Here is a 21,588-nt window from a genome sequence, read left to right as displayed (position 1 = left end):
ATTCCCGCGGATTTCATTGTTTAATAAGTCTATAGGAAATAAACTAACTTACAAATAAAACAGGGGTTAAAACGGAACGTGTGCCGTGCCATAAGGCACAATTGATTTTCGGCTGTGGGTAAATAATGTGCCATAGAACTCCGTCGATTTCGGATATTTGTGTAATAGGCCAAGGAAGGAAAGTTGATAAATGTAATGGAGTGCATAAATTTAGAAATTTTATTCATTTATTTAACACCAACAAGACATACACAAATAAAATCATAATAATATTATTATAATAAATGCTAAGTGTTGGCTTAATTATAGGTGTTACTCTCATTTCAAAAACATAGACACAAAAACAGGAATTGAAATGAATGCAAAAATTATTGGAATTTTTCAAATTTAATAAAACATAAATTACTAGGAAATCAATAACATTTTGTAATAATTAAAACATACATCATTTCCCAATTAAATAAAACTTAAAATTAGCAATATTTAATAATTATTTGAATAAAATATACTTTTTGCCTATAAATTTCAATTTTTTATATTATGAATATAAATGAAATAAATTGCATTTAAATGACGAAAGATTGTCCGAAAAAATATCAATACTTTTTTATGTTTCTCTTTTTTAACAGTATAGTCGCTAAGACACCAATATATTTCTTTTGTTAAAATTTATATATTACCATAGCATTATAACTAAACATCAATCTATAAATCGGAGAATAGCGTACTTGTCGTGAGCGTGTGCTTTTTTCTACGAATGGCATAAAATACGACGGATTTATTGTCTTTAGTGGGGCACAAATATTTATTTGAACTTAAAAATAAATACTATCAATGACGCCTTTCACCAACTCATTTAAGAAAGTAACATCGAGGAGCTGTCTTCGATTTGAGAGTGACTGAAGCTTGAAGTAATTTAATTTATCCTCGTAACTCCTAAGAGTTTTAACTAGGTTATGATCGTAAGATAGATGCTAAAGAAATCTCTTTTCGATTCTTTGTGAGTAAATATCAAAGTGTGTATTCCATACAATGCTACAATATTCCAAGATACTATGTAAATACCAAAGCTAAGTAATTAATTATTTTAGTGCGTGCATTCTTTAATTGCCTACAGTTGCGGAAGAGGAAGACAAGAGTCATAAAACCCTTGCTAACAATATTATCTACATATGTGGTAATTATAGCGGAGCTTCTACTTGTCTAGCGCAACTCCTAAATAGCGAATTTGAGGAACATCAGACAAAATACGTACACCAATGTGATATGTTGTTGAAATAGATGTTTTCTTTCTAGAAAATCTAATAACATGACACTTATTAGCATTTAACATCATGCCGTTGTTACGACACCATAATAAAAAATAAAAATGCATCTGAATTTGTAGAGACAGGTCTAAAAATTATTAGATCGTCAGCAAATAAAACATAAGAATTAGGAATTAGAAAGCAGCATAAAGAATACCTAAAGTCATTACATATGTCGTTAAAAGATATGTTAAACAATAAAGATCCAAGATGAGACCCTTGAGCTATACCAGAATAGGCAAAAAACGGTTCAGAAGCATAACCATTAACAACAAAAGTTGGTGACTGATTGGAAAGATACGATTTAAAGCAGTCCAGCATCGGGTCTGCTATAACTATGCCTTTGAGTTTCATAAGTAAATTAGAGTGATCAACCTTGTTAAAGGCCTTACTAAAATCGGTGTAGATTGCGTCAACGGATTGGCCAGTATCAAGAGCCTCAGTAATCTCTTCCACAAAGGAAACAAGGTTGGTACCTGTTGATCGAGCTTTCACAACCCCATGCTGCTCAGTAACAAAGTTAAAGCTACAGCCATAAAACGACAGGACATTTAAGTAGCTCAAACACTCTTGCAAATACTGTTTTCGGGAACACATTGGATTTCAATATTAAAAGCTCGTGTCTGTTGTTCAAGTTGTGTAAGACGAGTTGTAAAAGTTTGGTTTGCTGAATCTCGATGAGTTTCGTTCTCCTTAATAATGTGTAGCATTTGTGTAGATTGACTTGCATGTTCAGATTTAATTTATGACGTTGTTTATACCTGCATACGTCACTTAACCATGATCTTTTCATTTCAGAGTTCATCACACTAAAATCTTGCATTGAAATTCATGTGCAACATGATGTTTGTCACTGCATCGACGACATTGCAATGACATGGTGTTATCTAGTGTGTTGGGGCACCCACGCACATTCAAAGTTTGCCATGATTTATTGTTAAATATTGTGTACTCAGCACTCGGACGTCGGTTCTCTAATGTTATGTTGAATGATGGTTTTATGTCTTTAAAAGTATTCGGTCTTAATATTGGATACGATAGTGATTTTACAGCCTTGATGTGATTCTTCGGCAAATATATGAATTTGTGATATTGCCTTTGATTTTTCTGTAGGGGCTTTGCTGGTATAGTATAGTAATGGATAGTTTATTGTGACACGTGACATTACAATGCCGCTAAATCCAGACCGTTAAATTGTAAGAAATTAAATCTACCGATAAATTATAATATATATATATATAATATAGTGAAATTGTAATATCAAGGTTTTGACAATATAACTGCGACATATATACTGAACCGGAGGGTAAACTTAGAAATATAAAAGAATTTCTTATCTATTGTATTATTCAATACATAAGTATTTTTTAAAGATATTCTTATAAAATACATTAGTTACAGAGGTGGTACGTCCATACACATCCATAGTGGGGCACGCTTGAATTCTGGAAGAAACATGGATGATTTAGAAGGAATGTATACACTTTTACAATAAAGTTTCCAATATACTATCTACAGACAGAGATAAATTACTACCTTCAGTTGTCAATAATAATCTGAAGCTGTCCCAATATACCCGATACTCATTCTTATCGCCTTATATTGGGACGTGTGAATTGCAATTTCCATACAAACTTCTATCGCTGGTTAGCTATACGTCCTCCCATTGACAGACAGCGTTTACGGATAAGGTGAGTTAACGTCGATAAGTTTATTGGGACAGAAAAGTCAACGATAGTTACGATTTTTATCTCAAGTAAGTCATAACCGGAGACTGAATATTGGGAACTTATATGTAGCCAGTAATTTATCTAGCCTATCTGCTACTTTACTTGGAAATTGTGAAACAGCCCTTAAAGATTTTCAAGTACCTATCTCTTTAAACGGTTCTGTGGTGGTACCCGATACCACCATCTGGATATTATTCGTTCATAATACTGACTAAGTAAAGGGGAAATATTATGGAGATTTTTTTATGAAATGAAGGGACGAGACGAGAAGGACGGTCAGTTAATTGTATTTGATACGCCCGCGCCATTCCTATTACAATGCAGTGCCGCTCAGGATTCTAGAAAAACCCAAAAATTCTGAGCGGCAATACAATAGCACTCGTTACATAAGAAGTTAAGTGTCATTTGCCCAGTAATTTCACTAGCTACGGCGCCCTTCAGATTGAAACACAATAATGCTTACACATTACTGGTTCAGCTTCAGTTCGGCAGAAATATGCGCCGTTTTGGTACCCATAATCCAGCCGGCATCCTGTGCAATGGACCCTTCCACTGGTGAATATATTTAACAAGTTAGAAGACAATAAACTTACTCGTCCCGTACTCACAGTTGAACTCAAGAATATCACACGAGTCCAAAAACCGTCTCACCTCGCTATTGTGATGTTGAAATCCACATTTTCTTTTACCATTATGTGTACATATGGCTGCTTCTAAGCAAAGATTCTAAAATTAAAAAAGTATTTTATTAGAAGGAATTTGAATTAATCCCATAATTGATATTTATCACTTAAAAAAATTTGTTTAGATTTGAAAGAGCGACATCTCAAGTCAATTTCCTAATATGCAAATATTGGGATTGAGCAGGCTATCAACTGTAAAGTAGATCGTGTATATGGAGCCACAACCAAGACAAGTTGAACAAGATATACGAAGATTTATGAACGATACTTCACTCGAACGGTTGGCTCAGTGGAGGAGCGCTCGGACGGAACCCGAGAGTGGATTCAAGTCCCGGATCGTTCATAAATTTTGTTTAAAAATTTAATTCGTGTAATTAAAGAAGTTATTTTGTAAGTAAATGTTAAACAAATACAGATCAAATTTTGATTATTTATACTAACAACATAATAATATTATACTAATTTAACTAAGAAAGCAGAAAAATATGCAGAAGTATTATTAAAAATCAATATCTCGAAAAGCCGCCTTTTGCATGGAAGAGAGGACAAACGTGCTTACGGGTCACCTGGTGTTAAGTGATCACCGCCTCCCCATGTTGCCGGCCTTTAAGGAAGGTGTACGCGCTTATTTTGAAGGTACCCTTGTCGTATCGTCCCGGAAATACCGCACGAGGATGCTCATTCCACAGCTTGGAAGTAGAAGAGAGTTACTTGAAAACCCCACTGTAGAGGAAGGCCACACATCTAGATGGTGGGGATGATATCCTAACTTGTCGCGTGTCGTTCGAAGGCGGAATTCGGCGGCAGGAATCACGTGAAACAACTATTCGGAACACTCCCCGTCATAAAAGCGGTAGAAGACAAAATAAAGCCACGTCTCTACGCAACGCCAGGTTATGGAGCCGTTCACAGAGCACTGGATCCCCGACAATTGGAGCAGCTTTTACTGGGGTGCGCCAGACCAGAGATGACAGCAATACCCCATATTTTAATACTCAAAAAAATTTTTTTCACAAGGCTTTTAAGTATATAATAAACATGAAGCAGGTAAAAATAACGTATTTTCACGGACTAGTAAAAAAATAAGGGCTCCGTGTCCACCTTACATAACAGTGTAGCACCAATACAAGCCGATTAACGTAAATTCATAGCCCCACGCACACACTTACACTACTACAGGCCAATAGGCGGCCATTATGAGAATTGTCATCGTCTGTGACAGATAGTTAGCGTCTCAATAAAATATTTTAAAAATGCCGTCGTGCGTTGTCATAAAGTGTAAAAACGATACTATATAAGTATTTGTGGCCATATATGATAATTTAAGGGAGAAAAAAATTGTGTAACTAGTATCCCCCCGTAACCGCACACACACTAGCATAACGGTGCTTCACTTACTAATATCACGGCGCGGAGTCCTTCTTTTTTTACTAGTCCGTGTGTATTTTTTGATATTTTGACGAGTTTGTCAACTAACAAATTTCTTTCGCTTCTTTGTAGATCTACTCTCTAACAAGACTGTCATTATCAACAAAAAAACAAATGGTTTTATATCGAATTTCAACATATCCTTTACAACTTTAATATTTCCTATGAAGTTATAAATTTAAAATGGTTCAATTTCATTTTCAGTTATTGCTTCGAACATTCGTACTAACGGAATTGAGTTAAAAAATGCAAACCCATTTCGCTGTTGCAACAATTGGTTCGTAAATTGTTTTATATATAATTTTACTTTACATTCGAGATGTTTTTATTCTTAGATAATTTATAGATTTGGACAGAATATGACAGCTGCGAAAAAGTTGAAAAAAAATTGAGTTCGACTGTTAATCTCTTATTTGAGCAATGCACGCACATTAACACAAAGTGACATACAAATCGCGAGTGTAAAACGTAGCTTGTCACGCATACTAAAGTAATAAGCCTGGCCTGTTTTCATCACGTATAAATCATCTAAGTTTTTATGGTATGAAGTTATATGATAAATAAAATACGATAACATGTTAAAAACTCTTGCTTAGCCCAAAAATGGACCCGGATTCTTGACACTCAAAGGCGTCTTTCATATTTTGTAACATATACTACGTGTTATTTTATATTGAAATTAATAAAATACAAAATACTTACTGATGATTTGTGATTACAGTGTCTTTCTTATTTTTTGTAGTATTATTTTCATTGTGCGACTCGTCATTTTAATTTCAATTATTAGCAAAGTTTAACAGGACATGTGACACGTCAACGTCACAAATTGTTGGAGACTGGCTCGAGTACACCCTATTGTATAAGTTGCCGCATTTTGCGACTACGTCTGCGGTATCTAGTTGTAGCACCGCGCAGCGGAGACCAATCATTAATCTTAGACTCTAACCCCCTTATTCATAATGGTCCGCTAACTTTAAACAACCGCTAAGAAGTGTTTTTTCTCATTCTGACTTAGGACAATTGAAGAAGACAGAGTGAGATTAGCATTGCTTTAAGTTAGCAGACTATTATGAATAAGGCGGTAAATCGATTAATGTTCTGAAAATTTTCACTTAATGCCTCTACTACAATCCTAAAACAGTTTCACTTGCATCTTGATTTCATAAAACTACACAATATTTTGTAATGATTTGCCAATTTCGCGACGTCCAAATTTACAATATTTACAGAATATAGTTCTTGCGATATTTTTTTTATAAGTAATGTTGTTATATCTTGTACATTGGTACGGACCTCTTTGTCTACGAGTGTGACTGGCACTTCACTTTTTTTTATTTACCTTCAGGTCTCTTCTGTCTCATTAGCAGCACTACGAGTCAAGTAAGTACCTGCTCATGCTTTTATTTTGAAACATTAAAGAACAGATAAGATCGCAATACTTCTGTTAATTAGAAAGGCGAAGTAAAATTATTCCAAACCAGCTGACCCGACAGACGTTGTACTGTATATAATAAATAAAATAATGTTTTTTTTTATGAATTTTAATTTGTGACAAATCTTAAGATTTATCAATCTACATAAAAATAATCTGATAGATAGTTAACAACTGTAGTAAATCTACCAACTATAGTTAGCTAAAATTAAGTTTATTTTTTTACCTCCTGAGAAAGTTAGAAAGATATAAAAATTCTAATCAGTTATTCATTTTGAACTATTCTTTCAATTTGATTTCTGAACGACGCACGGGGAACACATCAAAGGGAAAACTAAAATGTTGCTTTTTATTTAATTCTGAGCATTTTCATATTTATTCACCTTTTAAACCTTCCCTGGACTTCCACAAATGATTCAAGACCATAATTAGCCAAATCGGTCAAGCCGTTCTCGAGTTTTAGCGAGACTAACGAACAGCAATTCATTTTTATATATAGATTAAGGGCTTTTTGTCTTTCTTTTGTCGCTACAGAATTTCATGACAGGGAGAAGTAATTTTAAACCTGGAGTATCTTAACATTAGGTTTATTAATGAGACAGATTAAGTGTTAGTTTAGGCAAAGTTAAATATTAATTAACATTTATTCAATTATAATAATAAATCCAATTATTATAATAAAAAAATTGATAAGTACCCTTATTTGCTATTCCTTTCATATAAGTTATATTTTGGTTTGAAAATTTTCATAATCCCTTTAATATGTGTTTACTATTTACCACTTCGGAAAAGTTGTGTTTTAGTGAGAAGAAGTGAAATGTTGTGGATCACGAGGAAGCCTGTGAGAAGAATTACTTTTGAAGAGTTTTTTTTTACTTTAGTTTGTTTCTCCTATCTGATGTTCTCCAATGACTTCCCGTTGGGAATTCTTCAAAGATTTTGGGAAATAATTGTAGCTTAGATTATGACCGCACTAAGCCTTTAAATCGGTTTGTGAACTAAGCCGTGAAATAGAACCAAGCGACCGAGAGCATTACTGACACATTTATAATAGTAAGATGTAATGTGATAAAGTTTTTCTAATAATTATTAAGATAAGTAAAATCTCTATATTATTAAACTGATCAATAAATAAACTTGTCTCATATTTATTGTATATTTATACAGACATACCAGTGGGAGGCTCCTTTGCACAGTATGCCGGCTAGTTTATGTGTACACATAAACTAGCGGGCATCCATGTGGTACCACAATGCCGCCTATATCTGCCGTGAGGTAGTAATGTGTAAGCTTTACCGTGTTTCGGTCTGAAGGGCGCCGTAGCTAGTGAAATTACTGACTTGATAACTTATGTCTCCAGGTGACGAGCGCAGTTGTGGTGCCTCTCAGAATTTTTGGGTTTTTCAATAATCCCGAGCGGCACTGCATTGTAATGGGCAGGGCGTATCAATTACCAACAGCTGAACGTTGCTCGTCTCGTCCAGTATTTTCATAAAAAAAAAACATGACTGGTGAGAAACTCATTATACTCAAAGACGTTCGATCATATTTAAAGAGAATAATAACATTAAAAATAAATATTAATTTATTGCTTAGCGGTTGACGCAACCAGTCGCCGCTATCAACAAAATATATACAGCTCTATTTAGAGTTACTCAACTGGTGTCCCTTTGGTTGCACAACCAATTTGGTGGCGCGACCAGCGCGGACGTGGGCACAGAATGTTCCTGGTCGCGCCGCCACACTGGTCGAGCCACCGTTGATTACTATAGAGATGTATGGAGTCTCACACACTCGACCGCCAATATGGCCGCCAGTGACGCTCCCAGTGCTCCCCACCTCATTGTATGCAACACGTTTGCATTTTTTTGTTTGATTGATTTTCTTAATTGCATATATTGTTTGATATTGTTTGAATTTTTTTAACGAAATTGAAGGAATAAATAGATAAAAATACTTGAAAAGACTCAATAGGTACTTGTTTTATTAAATTACTACAGAGACGGAGACAGACAGAGCGGGATTTTTTAGCGGGAATATATTGACAGAGCGTTGTGTAGTGACACAACCCGTCCGTTGGGCGCTATGCCCAGAAAGTGCATGGCGCTATGGCCAGTCTGAAGGCGAATAGTAAGCAGAAAACACGCGAACATGGTGTTTTTAGACAAGTTTTGTGGTGAAAGTATAGCATTTCGAGCTATGAACACTACTTAATCCTGTTACACATATCCTTAAGTCTTATTTGTAGGTTGCTAATGCTTGCTGTTGGTTATAGTTAACACTGCCGAGCCTTTTTGAACTACCACTTTTCTTTGAAGTTAAACAAGTTTTTTGGCATGGTGTGACGCATTTTTTGGTACTTCTCTCAGAAAAGTTATTCGTATAGCTTGTACTTTTTTGTGTAGGTTCATTTATTCAGATTAGTAGTGAATAACGAGGATTGTAAGCATATGAACTGTTTTCCACCCAAGAATTTTGAAAATATTGGCTTTGTTACATAGATGGCGGGCCGGCAGCCGTGAACTCATATCGCTCAAGGTCGCTGGCAATTAGTGTCGCCTTAAGCCGCCGCGCGTTACCGACGCCAAGTTCAACGGGCTCGGGTTACACAATAAAATTTATTGCTTTTGAAGTGTTTCAGCTTGTTTATAAAAACGAACGTCAATGCTTTTGTTATTAAACAAGCTAGCGCTTTGTTAGATAACATAAACAATAGATACTGCGTAATTTAAACAAATTTCGTTTAAAGTGGGGCTGTCATGCATTTTTTATGATTTTTTTAGATTTACCTACAGATTACATTTCGATTATTACTAATGAATGTAATAATATTTTATAACTAAAACATACTTCAAAGTTACTAATTAGTAATAGAATAGTTACTAAAAAATCATAGATAATACAAAAAAGAATATTTAAATCGACTGCTACAGATAATTTTTATGGCTGACCGCATTTTGACGGCTTGTCGTATTTTACACAGTTAAAGTTTTAAAATTAAATATTTTTACTTTTATAGTCTGTTAAATTACCTTTCTTGTGGTATATCGTGTAGCATGTTTTACTCAGTATATATTTAACGAAAAAAACATCTCTGCGCGCCCCCCGCGAGCAGACATAATATGTCTGATTGGCACCTCGGGGGTAGTACCGTGTTCTCTCCTCTTGTTTTCAATCAGAAGGACTACGATCAAAATACACACTCAGTGTTACTTAACACTATTTATTCACTGACAATCCAGAATTACTCAGAATTAATGTGAAAACGTCAAAAAAATCGATTTCACAATGACCTCTTTTGAGCAATTCACGCACACTAATACAAAGTGACATACAAATCGCAAGTATAAGACGGACCTTGTCACGCACACTAAACTAATATTCCTGGCCTGTTTTTATCGGTTTCCTAATAAGTAATTACAAGAGGCTCTATCTAGACATAAAAAATATCTTAACTAGAGGTGGTCGTTAAATCAATAAACTGTTTTTATTAACGGTTTTATATTTGTTAACGAATTAACTGTTTATAATAAGCTAATAAATTAAATCAACGTCTTCGCCCGTAACTCTCAATAAATGAAGAAATTTAATGCCTCACTAAAACAGCTTAATTCAAAACAGGTGACGAATTTGCAAACTAAACCTTTGACTTGATATTATATTGACCAAATAAGTACTACGTATAAATTAAATTTAGAAATGTTATTAATATAATATGAAGTATGAACCTAATTAAAACCTAAATTATTAATAAATGCAATAACCGATTTTTCAAAACCCGTTGACGATTTAACAGTTTTTTCAACCTGTTGACCATTGACATAAAACAGTTAAATTATATTAATTTAAAAACCTTCAATGATACACCTGACGCCTAACGAATAACAAATTACAAATAATAATAAGGTTCTTCTATCATAGAATAGAAGTTAACCCTTCAAAATAAATAATTCGGTATGTTTATGAACTTTGTTAAGGTAAAGCCACCATCTGGGTCTTCCGCGTAGCCCTCACGGGCCTCGGAGTAACTGTTCAGGGCGATGGCCCTTTCAGTGATATAGTCGCCGCCTGTCACTACAGACGGGGCACTGGGTGGGACCGGTTGGTCCATGGTGTAATGTCCGGTGGTGTCCTGCTGCAGTGCGATAGAGCTCGCGTAGTGTCGCGAGCAATCTGCGGACTGCGGCAGGGTGGTAGGTCCATGGTTGGCTTGCGCCCGCCGCTCAGCGAGGTCGAGTCCGCCAGTAGTGTACCGGTAAGCGCCCACCAGCCAGCGGCGAGGAAGCAGTCGTCACGTGGTAGTCCTCTTATGTCCGGCGGTCGTCGATGGTATGGCGCGATGCCTGGGCTGATGCTGGTATCGCGCACCATCGGCGCGCGCGAACATAGAGGTACTCAGGCGACGAATGAAGTCGTCCAGGCTCTCCATGCGCAGGTCACTGGAGATGACCTGATTCCGTACGAAGCGTGGTGCTCCAGAAATGGTGCAAAGCGCCAGCATCTGCTGCGCTCGCAGCAACTTGCGACCCGTCTCGCTTGTCAGTGCGAACCATGCGGAGGCCGCATTTGTGAGTCGCGAGCGAACGTACGCCTTGTATACGCACACCTTCGTACGGAAAGGCAGGTGAGACGCCAGCACGGGGCGGAGAAGGTTCCGTGCGGCGCGCGTCTGGGCGACCACGTTCTTCACATGGGGCCGCATCGAGAGGGTCCTGTCGATGGTCACACCCAGGGTATTTAGCCTTCGGGGACCATTGGACGGTCTCGCCCATGAGTGACACCGGGGGCGGCAATAAGCGCGCCCGCCCGATGGAAATCGCCTGAGTCTTCGCCACGTTGACCAGTCCTTCAGCCAGGTGGGAAGCGCGTCCAGTACTCGCTGCATCTTCAGCGCTGCATGCGGGGCATTCAGCGAGGTGGTAATAAACGCCGCTTCGAGCGCTAAAATGGCGCCGTGGGCTACTGGGATGTCGTCCGTGTATCTGCTGTAGCAGACGGGCGACAGGCAGCTTCCCTGGGGCACACCGGCTCGGATGGGGCGCTCCGTGGACAGAGCGTCAGCGTCGCGATTGCTCGCGGAGGTAGGTGACGCAGGGCTTCGTTGGTGACTCGATCGGGGCCGGGGGCTTTGCGCAGTGTAGTTCGTCGAATCATCCTGTGAACTTGTCCGGGGGAGAACACGACGGGATCTTCTGTCGGCGTTATCGGCAACTCGAAGTAGTTCTTCACATGTCACTCGATGGTCTCTACGTGCTGCACATCCGCAGTCGGGTTGGGTATAAACTGCGTCTCAAGGTGGTCCGCGAATATCTCCGCTCGATCCTCAGCTCGATAACGTGGGGTTCTGTCACTGGCCATGAGGGGTCTAATCGAGGTGGGCTTCCCGGAAAGTTGGCGGCAGAGGCGGTGCATGCCGGACCAGTCGTCACCGGCTCGCTCGAGGGCGGAACGGGGATCGTGCGCACGTGCTCTGGGACGTACCCGAGCTTGCGCTGCTCTGCCTCCACTAATGCCGGCTCTGTGTTCGCCGGCAGGCCGCGTATGTCTACTTTAGCGCTCCTCTCCGTGGGGAGCGATTCGGCATGACGGTTGGTTGTTCATACGGGTTTTTTTTTGTTTTTGCATTGCCTTAAGCGCGGCCCAAATGGAGGTGCTGGCACGCGAGCACCCCACCAGCTTCGTTCCCAGTGCTTACCTCTGGAGGCAGACCTGACCTAGACCGGAGGAGGTGTCGTGTTGACCCAGAACACCAATCGTGGTCAAAAAGAATGTTTCAGCAGAAAGTATCGCAGTATACTGAAACGCTAGAGGGGCCCGAGCGCCGGTGCGAGTCGCGAAACGTCAGCAGACTCAGCACACAAAGGCAGTCGAGCTCTCTTCTAAGGTAAAGATTAATTTACTAGTTTCTAGATCAATTATCAACGAATATAATAAAATGCGCGTACTAATTTCTTATAGCGGTGTGAAGCAACCATCTAACAGCAAATAGCGTAAATTGTTATAATATGATTGGTTCTACATGTTGAAGATAGCAAAGCTTAATGTAATGAACATTGCTAAGTAAATAGGAATGAACTTCCTTTTTTTTACCGATTTTTCAAAACCAGTTGACCTGACCATTGACAAAACACAGTTAAATCAAATTAATTTAAAAACCTTCAATGAAACACCTCAGATTACAGCTGACAATTCATTAATAAAAGGAAGGTTCTTCTATCATAGATAGAAGTTAACCCTGCAAAAAAACAATATTTAAATGTTCGATGTTGTAACGTGGCATTAATCAAAGATACATTCTAGATCAATTATCAACGAATATATAATGCGCGTAGTAATTTCTTATAGCAGTGTGAAGCAGCGCCATCTAACAGAAAATAGCGTAATTTGTTATAAAATTGGTTTTACATGTTGAAGACAGCAAAACTTAATGTAATGAACCAACACTACAACTATGCGTAAAAAAAATAATTATAAAACTGTAATATTTTGTGATGAAGTAGGGAAAAATTTTGGCAAACTACTGCACAGTAAAATAGAACACACAGTAATAAATAATTGCTTCCCAAACACCAGTTTTCATGATATTATTCCAAGAATATTAAGTTCAAATTTAACACATGTAACAAAATTAATAATATGGTTTGGAAATAGAGGAGACATGAACAAACGTGACCTTATCAAATATGTTGAGACACTATTGACTATGTTCACTAAATATTAATAAAATTGTAATGTTTACATTCCCGTACAGCAAAAGCCTACCACAAGCTGAAAACGGACTTAGATATAATTTAAATTTAACATTGCATACTATTTTAAATAATAATAAACTAATTCACCTGATCGACACCAACAATTATGTTAAAATAATTTATATTTGAGAAAAGGTAGTTACGACCTCTCAGACTTTTATAAACGACAAGTAGCTGTGTCACTGTCTTATTATTTTAGTATAACAGCCAGGAATTTGGCTAACCAGAAAATGCACACTATTTGTTCTAAAGAGATTCGTGACAATCTCACATTGGAAGTTATTCCAAGTAATTTAAATAATTTAAATAAATTAAAAAAGACAACAGAGGATGTCTCTAGCATTAATACGCTACAAAATAAATTATTTAAGACAACGGAATTATCCTCTAGCAACATCTAAACAAATAACAATTTATGTAATATTAGAATTAGCAAAAAAAGAGGAATAATAACTTTAGTACATCAAAAGCCTACTAGAATATCTGCGTCTAGCGCCACGTGTATTGACAATATATTCACTGACATTATCCCAATAAACAAATGTATTATTAGTAAATTAGACTCGGACCATTTTGGTCAACTATTAAAAATTAAAGACATCAGATCTATTCTGAAAAAACAAGTTAAATGTACTCCTGTAACAAATTATCGTTTAAATCAATTGAAAAATTGCCTCAGTTCCAATTCTCTATTCCTACCTCAACTTAACTTAGATGCCAATGCAATGTACATCATATTTTTTGAATCATTTACTAAACTGTGTAACTCTATTCTCATTTCAAAATCATTTATTCCAAAAAATACTTTATCTTTTAATGACTGGGTTTCCGTCGATTTACACAAATGTAGACAAACATTGTATAACTTATATGAAGAGAGGCGATTAAATACAAGTGCAAAATTTTAAATTATGTAAGGTTATATTCTAAAGAATTCAAGAACGATTGTAAATTAGCTAAGTCTCACAACATAAGTTTAAATATTAAAAATAGCAATGACAAAATAAAAACAACTTGGAAAATTATAAATGAGGAGATCGGAAAAACTAATAAGAGAAATATTGAATTCAAATTAAAGATTGGTAACAGAAACATAAAAACCGATTCTGAAATTGCAGATACATTTGAAAAGTTTTTACTGATATACCAGTCTCTACGATAAAATATCTAAATTCCTCACCTATATCTGCAATGAAACTGCTACAGAAAAACGTATCTTTGTGTAATAAATCTTTAAATTTAAGCATGTTGATCGCATAGAGATTATTAAAACGTTAAGACTAATTAGCGTTAAAAAAACTAAAGATCTCTGGGGAATCTCTGTTAACGTAGTGAAATCTGTAATAGAAATTGTAGCCAAAGACTTAGCTTTTATTTTCAATAAGTGTGTAGATTGCGGTTTATTTCCAAACCTAATGAAACAGAGCAAGATCACTCCTGTATTTAAGTCGGGAGATAAAGCTGACCCCACCAATTTTAGACCCATATCAGTACTACCAACCTTTAGCAAGATTTTCTAAAAAAATATGTTAACGCAATTAAGTAACCATTTTTACAATAATAACCTCATGCATAATAAACAATATGGTTTTACTCCAGGTCTTTCAACCACAGATGCTAGTATCGAGTTAATAAGAAATATTTTGGATGCTTGGGAGGATTCATGTGATGCGTTAGGAATGTTTTGTGATTTATCCAAGGCATTCGACTGCGTCCATCATGAAACCTTACTTTCAAAAATTTTACCACTATGGGGTTAGAGATGTTTCACTAGATTTAATAAAATCGTACTTGCGTAGTAGGATTTAAAGAGTAGACATTAATGGAAAAAGATCAACTAGCTCTATCATATCGATGGGTGTACCGCAGGGCTCAATCTTGGGTCCTTTTTTGTTCCTGGTTTACGTCAATGATTTACCATACCAAAATAAATATTATACATTAAACTGTTTGCTGACTAAAGTTTAGTGAAATAAATATTATGACAGTACACTGTCAGTGCATATACGAGAACCTCCTATACGCTCATAAAAATATTAGCCAATTTGTAAAGAATAGTGTCACACAGTGTCAATACTCGAAACAAACATAAACTCGCAATTCCATCTACTACTACTACTAACATCTACTTTAAAATGGATTGTGTTATATTTTATAATAAACTCCCAAATGAAATTAAAATATTACCTATTAAAAAATTTAAATGTATCGTAAAAAATAAATTAACATCTAAGGCCTATTATAATGTGAAAGATTATTTGAATGATAAAGATAATTGGAATTAATGTTCTAAATTTTGTTAATGAATATTGTTATACTCATTTGAATGCTATTGTAATTTTTGTACTTCATCCTGACTTGCACTAAATAACTTATAAAGTTTTACAGTGAATAAAGATTTTTTGACTTTGACTTTGAACATTGCTAAGTAAATAGCTAAGGAATGAACTTCCAGGACGATACAACATGGATACTTCCAAAAAAGCGCGTACACCTTCCTTGAAGGCCAGCAACACTCCTGTGATTCCTCTGCTATTGCAAAAGAATGTGGGCGGCGGTTATCACTTAACATCAGACATAAATCTCAATATTTTTCCATTAATTTTTCTGTATGGCGCGGAGTTCTGGACGATACGGGCTTGAGAGGGGCAGAGGATTGATGTCTTGGAGATGTGATATTGCAGGCGTATGTTGAGGACACCTTGGACCAAGCGAACAAATGTGTCGATCCTCTAAGCAGCTTAAGATAAACCTGTCTGTCCACGATATCCCACCAACGAATTCTTTCGTATTTTGGCTACATAATGCGAAGGGGTAATGAGAGCCTGAAGAAATTGATCGTAGTTGGGAACACAAATGACAAGTGAACCCGATGCCGAGTCGAATTTTATCTTTAGTTCTTGGGAATAAGTAAAATTCGCAGGTCAGGACTGTATGGCGGATGACTCATTATCTCGACACCTCCATTGGCAAATATTCAACAGTCCGTTTTACGGAGTGCGCTGAAGCATTGTCGTGGTGGAGGAGGACCCTGCTTCGAGGGCGCTGCTGTCGAATTTTTTCCAAGACAACAGGCAAACAGCGATTGACATACCAGTCTGCAGCAATTGTCCTTCCATCGTCTAGCACAACTGTCGCGAAATGACCTTTCCGACCAAAGGATGAGGCAATCATCTTTTTTCCTTGACTTCTTTCTTTCTAAGGTAAACCTTAGTTGGCCGATCCTCGAAAGGAAACACCCACTGAGCTGATTATCTTTTGGTTTGAGGTTCATAGCAATATATCCAGCTTTCATCACCTGTGACGATGTCAAATACAGCATTTGAGTCACCGCCGTTGAACTTATCTAACATTTGGCGACACCAGTCCAAGCGAAGGTGTTTCTGGTCGTCGGCTAAATTATGGGGAATCCATCGGGTACAAAGCTTCCTGACGCCTAAATGTTCGTGTAATATTTTTGAACTTGACTCATGCACTTGCCTAGGCTTGCCCGTATCTGCTGATAGTTCACTCTCTTCACTTCCTCTATCATGCGTCGCACAGCACTGATGTTTTCTTCAGTAGTCACTGTTAAAGGACGTCCCTCACGCGGATCTTCATTGAGATTGCTACGTCCACGCTTAAGCTCGTTAAACCAATGGTAAATAGTGGCACGAGATGGGGCTTCATTAAGAAATGCTAATCTCAGCCTATCATAGCTTTGTAGTTGAGTAAGCCCACAATGAAAGTCATAGCAAATCATTGACCAAACATTTTCTCGCGTTAGGTTCATGTTCACGTGTAACAAGAGTTTTATATTTTCCGCCAATTCACAAAAACAAATTACAAATGAATGCAATATACTACATTAGGTTATTAAAGAGTTTTAAAATTGAAATTCAAAAAAGTTTTCATTAGCAATGTTTCTAACTGGCCAGTTCTAAACATTCTCAGTATTACCCACGTATATACTCGCTCGCCACTTCACTAGAGTATTACAACAGCGGCGCACACACATGGCACATGGCCGGTCACATGGTCAAGATCTTCATTATAATTTCTATATTAATAGAGGTTAAAAAATTATTGAGATTTATGTTAATACGTAGTTTTCTAACGATCTAAGTTGTTAATACGAATCGCTCTACAATCCGTTATTATTTTTTAAATTTTTTCAATTTTGTCAATAATTCATAAAAACACAACATAAACTCGTGAACATTTTTTTTGCATAGTAAAACTTTGTAAAAAAGAAACAAGAAAGACACTGTGATCACATAACATCAGTAAGTATTTTGTATTTTATTAATTTCAATGTAAAATATCACGATTAAAAAATAAATAACATTAAAGGCAATTATATAAATTATATAATTAAATTACAAGTACTTAATAACATTATTAAAATAAGACATATTCCTTGTTTACTTACTATCTAAATAACTTTATAAAGTATCTACACAAAAATATAAAAACTTATAACTTTGGCGAATATTTTCCTCTACTTTTTGATAAAAATATATATAATTTATTTATATTTTTATCAAAAAGTAAAGATTTGAATGAATAAAAAGCCCACCCACTTTTTTAAAAAAAAAGCTGAACTTTTGACGTGAGAAGTTTAAATTAAAAATTAAGGGTTCTTTTTCGATATTAAGTCAAAATGTGTAATCTTGCTGTTTGATCACATGCTCCAAAAATTATCGTCTACAATGCAAAAAGTATCCGACAAATTAACATGAAACGTCAATGTCGAATATCAAGAATTACTGTCATTAGAAAAACGTTCGTTTGTCATAACATCTGTATATTTTGTTTATATTTAAACATAACATAAAGTAAGTTGAATTATTATATTTAGTATTTTTGTTGTAAAAAAAAACTTTTGATAGAAAAGAAAAAATATTGAGATGACGAATTCCTCCCTAAATTCCCTCCGTTATTTTCCGTTAGCTCGAACGCATGGGAGGGCAGATAGGCAGCTTATCTACACTGAACTGGCAATTAGAATCTCTAATTGGGAATATTGGGTCAGCTTCAAAAGATGGATAGCTAATTACTGACAGTATGAGGTAGCAATCTATCTTAATCTGTAGATAGTATATTGGGAACGGCGGTAAGAGCACTGCTTTATGCCGATTTTAAATGGCAACAGTTTTCACTTTATATCACGTGAATCTAATCTATGTAGTATCTATTCATAAAATAAATAACATATAATTTATAAGGTGTATACTGCATATACTGTAAACTGTAAAGTTAAAATATAATAATAAAATTACTTCGAATATTAATATGATAAAATCGAACTCTTAATTGTAAATTTAGTGAAATAATATTAAATGGTTGTAGCACTCCATTATAATTAGTATCTCACCAGTCATTCTCACTTCTTTTTCTTATTTTTATAATTTTTTTAAGGTTTGTTATTCCGCAAGAGTATGTATTCACAATAACGTTGAGAAATGTGGTGTTACTGATAAGAGGGAAGTACGGAGATTTATTGATTCATGTGACCTTAAGGAATATAATTGCTTGCACAAAACCGGTAATGTTTTTTACTTTATAGTATGCAAAAATTAAGTAATTAATAATGATAATATTGACACATTTTTTAGCATATTATCTTGCCCCAAACTAGACAAAGCCTGCGCCCTGCATGTACTATGGGTACAAGACAACGATAAATTTAACACAATATACTTACTTAAACATACATAAATACACATATATATATATATATATACATGACTCGGAATCAAACTTCCATATTCGACATATAAATGATTGCACCCACCGGGATTTGAAACCGGGACCTCTATCTTAGTAGTCAGGGTAGTGACCCTGGTTAGTGAACCATTCGGCAATATCGGTCGTCAAATTAAATCATAAAATAATAATAATACTTTTTTATTTCAATTATTTCCATAAGTAATATCATTAATGACTTAAACGAAATCATCATGGATTGTTGTTCATGGAAAAAAAAGTAGTACGCCTAGGGACACTCGAAAGTTTTGTAATTGTATTTTTTTTTAATATCGCGAGTGTTTCACGTTTAAATAAAACAGAATTAAATATTCTGAAGGATTAAAACGCTGATTGTAACTGTGTTTTTACATTAGATTTTGTGTAAAAGTAATTTTTTTAAGTTATACCTCTTTAGGCGCGTTATGAAAAAATAATGAGGGTAAAAATTTAAGATGTGCGCGCATCACTGTAACACAAAATTTTCTGACGTTTCCGTCATTCGTTAGTTTTTATTGGTTTCTTCGACCATTATTGGCAAAGGGTTCAAGCCCATACAGCCGTATTCATTATTTAATAATTCATGCATCAAAGCCATCTTTGCAATTTTTAAAAGCGATTTTTACAAAATTGTTCTTTCTTAAAACGTAGAATAGCATGAGGAATAAATCATTTTAATGATTTTTGCTTCGTTAGACCAAAGAAGTATAACTTGTTGCGTGCACACATAAGCACACACACACTTTTTTTATTATTATTTTAGTTTATCTGGCATTTCCTGTTACCCTGATAACATGATCTAGATAGATAATTTTTATTGAACAATAAAAATGTAAGATCACTGCGCTACTTTGTGTGTCTTCCATCACATTTATCACGGGGAGTGTGCCGAAGAGCTGCTTCACCTGATTCCTGCCGTCAAATTCCATCTACTACACCCTACAAATTAGAATATCATCCTCACCATCTGGATGTCAGGCATTCCATTGCAGTGCGGTTTTTCAGAAACTTTCTTCCACGTACTACCGAGACGTAGGATGAACTTCCTTGTGAAGTGTTTCCAACGCGATTTGACATTGGTACCTTCAAAAAAGTGCGTACTCCTTTTTAAGAGGCCAACGCTTCTGTGATTCTTCTGGTATTGAAAGATAATGAAGGCAGTGGGAGCATCCTTTGCACAGGATGCCGGCTAGATTATGGGTACCAGAACGGCGCCTATTTCTGCCGCGAAGCAGTAATGTGTAAGCATTACTGTATTTCGGTCTGAAGGGCGCCGTAGCTAGTGAAATTACTGGGTAAATGAGACTTAACAACTTATGTGTTAACGTGACGAGCGCAGTTGTAGTGCCACTCAGAATTTTTGGATCTTTCAAGAATCCTGAGCGGCACTGCATTGTTATGGGCAGGCGTATCAATTACCATCAGCTGAACGTCCGGCTCGTCTCGTCACTTATTTTCATAAAAAAGGCAGCGGTGATCACTTATCAACAGGTTACCGTACGCTCGTTTATCCTCCTCTATCATAAAAAAATGTAATTTCATAATCATTACGAGATAATTAACAGTTATTAACAGTTATAGAGAATTATTGTTATGTTTAATTTTAGCATATCGAGTAACGGATAATGAAAAATGTGATTCATTGCCTCCACTTAGCTCCGAAGAATCGTCACTAGAACGGAACGAAAGAGAAACCAGCCCTTTACCAATCAATGACCAGAATAGTACAAATGCGAAAAAAGAAGAAAGTATTATAAATTAGTTTTTTATTAAACTCGATGAAATGTTGATGAAGTTTTTTTTCGTTGCGCCAGGGAATTTAAAGTGGAATGTATTTATAAAGGTACTCTGGTGAACAGAACAGGAATCGTTGGAATAAGGGAATAGCCGGTACTCACCTTTTCTGCAAGATTCTGGGTTCTTCTAAATTCGCCTGAGCGTGCTGGCAAAATATATATTTCGGAGGACACTTAACGATGAAATCACTATTATCTCACCGCGGCATATCAACAGGAATACTAGGATTTCCTGGATTTATAATTAAATGTTCCGGTGTTGTGCGGTTACTTTACGAATCTGTGTTTTCGCCATGCAGCTATAGATGTCGCGGCTCGCGGCTTATTCTTAAGTTGCACCGGCTAAGTTGCTAGGATAAAGGTGTAAGGGGTTCAGGAATAGCATGTGTGTTAATTGGACAACTGGGGTTACCACTAGTATTTTCAATAACTGATATTTTTTGTATACGAAGGGGCAAACGGGCAAGAGGGTCACGTGGTGGGTATTGGTGTATTGAGAAAACAGTAGCCGGTAATTGATTCGACAAAGTGGTTGTGCGAGGCGAGGGATTTCTCGTAAGACACGAGGGTGTATAATGCCAGAGGTCAACATAATGCGGATGAAATTTTGCATTTTGACGTGATTTCCGGTTATGGTATACCTCTGCTGTTATCTATATAATGTATATATATGACTCGTTATTTGATATATATTTAAATCAATCTATGGGAGGAGGAATTGATAATTTTAGAT

At 36.2% G+C, this 21,588-nt stretch overlaps 2 long non-coding RNA genes across 2 annotated transcripts; one reads left to right on the top strand and one right to left on the bottom strand.

Moving 5' to 3' along the window:
- Positions 1–327: 327 nt before the first annotated feature.
- On the bottom strand, positions 328–5,244 carry LOC126972068 (uncharacterized). Its single transcript, XR_007731039.1, has 3 exons — positions 5,119–5,244; positions 3,631–3,763; positions 328–2,752 (listed from the first exon to the last, which is right to left on the bottom strand). It is a non-coding gene; the product is annotated as an uncharacterized LOC126972068 (long non-coding RNA).
- Positions 5,245–5,343: 99 nt separating this feature from the next.
- On the top strand, positions 5,344–20,847 carry LOC126972054 (uncharacterized). The gene is made up of 4 exons (XR_007731037.1): positions 5,344–5,425; positions 6,494–6,528; positions 18,733–18,859; positions 20,667–20,847. It is a non-coding gene; the product is annotated as an uncharacterized LOC126972054 (long non-coding RNA).
- Positions 20,848–21,588: the final 741 nt, after the last annotated feature.

The sequence above is a fragment of the Leptidea sinapis genome, chromosome 2 (genome assembly GCF_905404315.1).
Source record: "Leptidea sinapis chromosome 2, ilLepSina1.1, whole genome shotgun sequence".
Lineage (NCBI taxonomy): Eukaryota > Metazoa > Arthropoda > Insecta > Lepidoptera > Pieridae > Leptidea > Leptidea sinapis.
The sequence above is the reverse complement of the archived record's forward strand: the minus strand, read 5'-3'. Positions and strand labels throughout refer to the sequence as shown.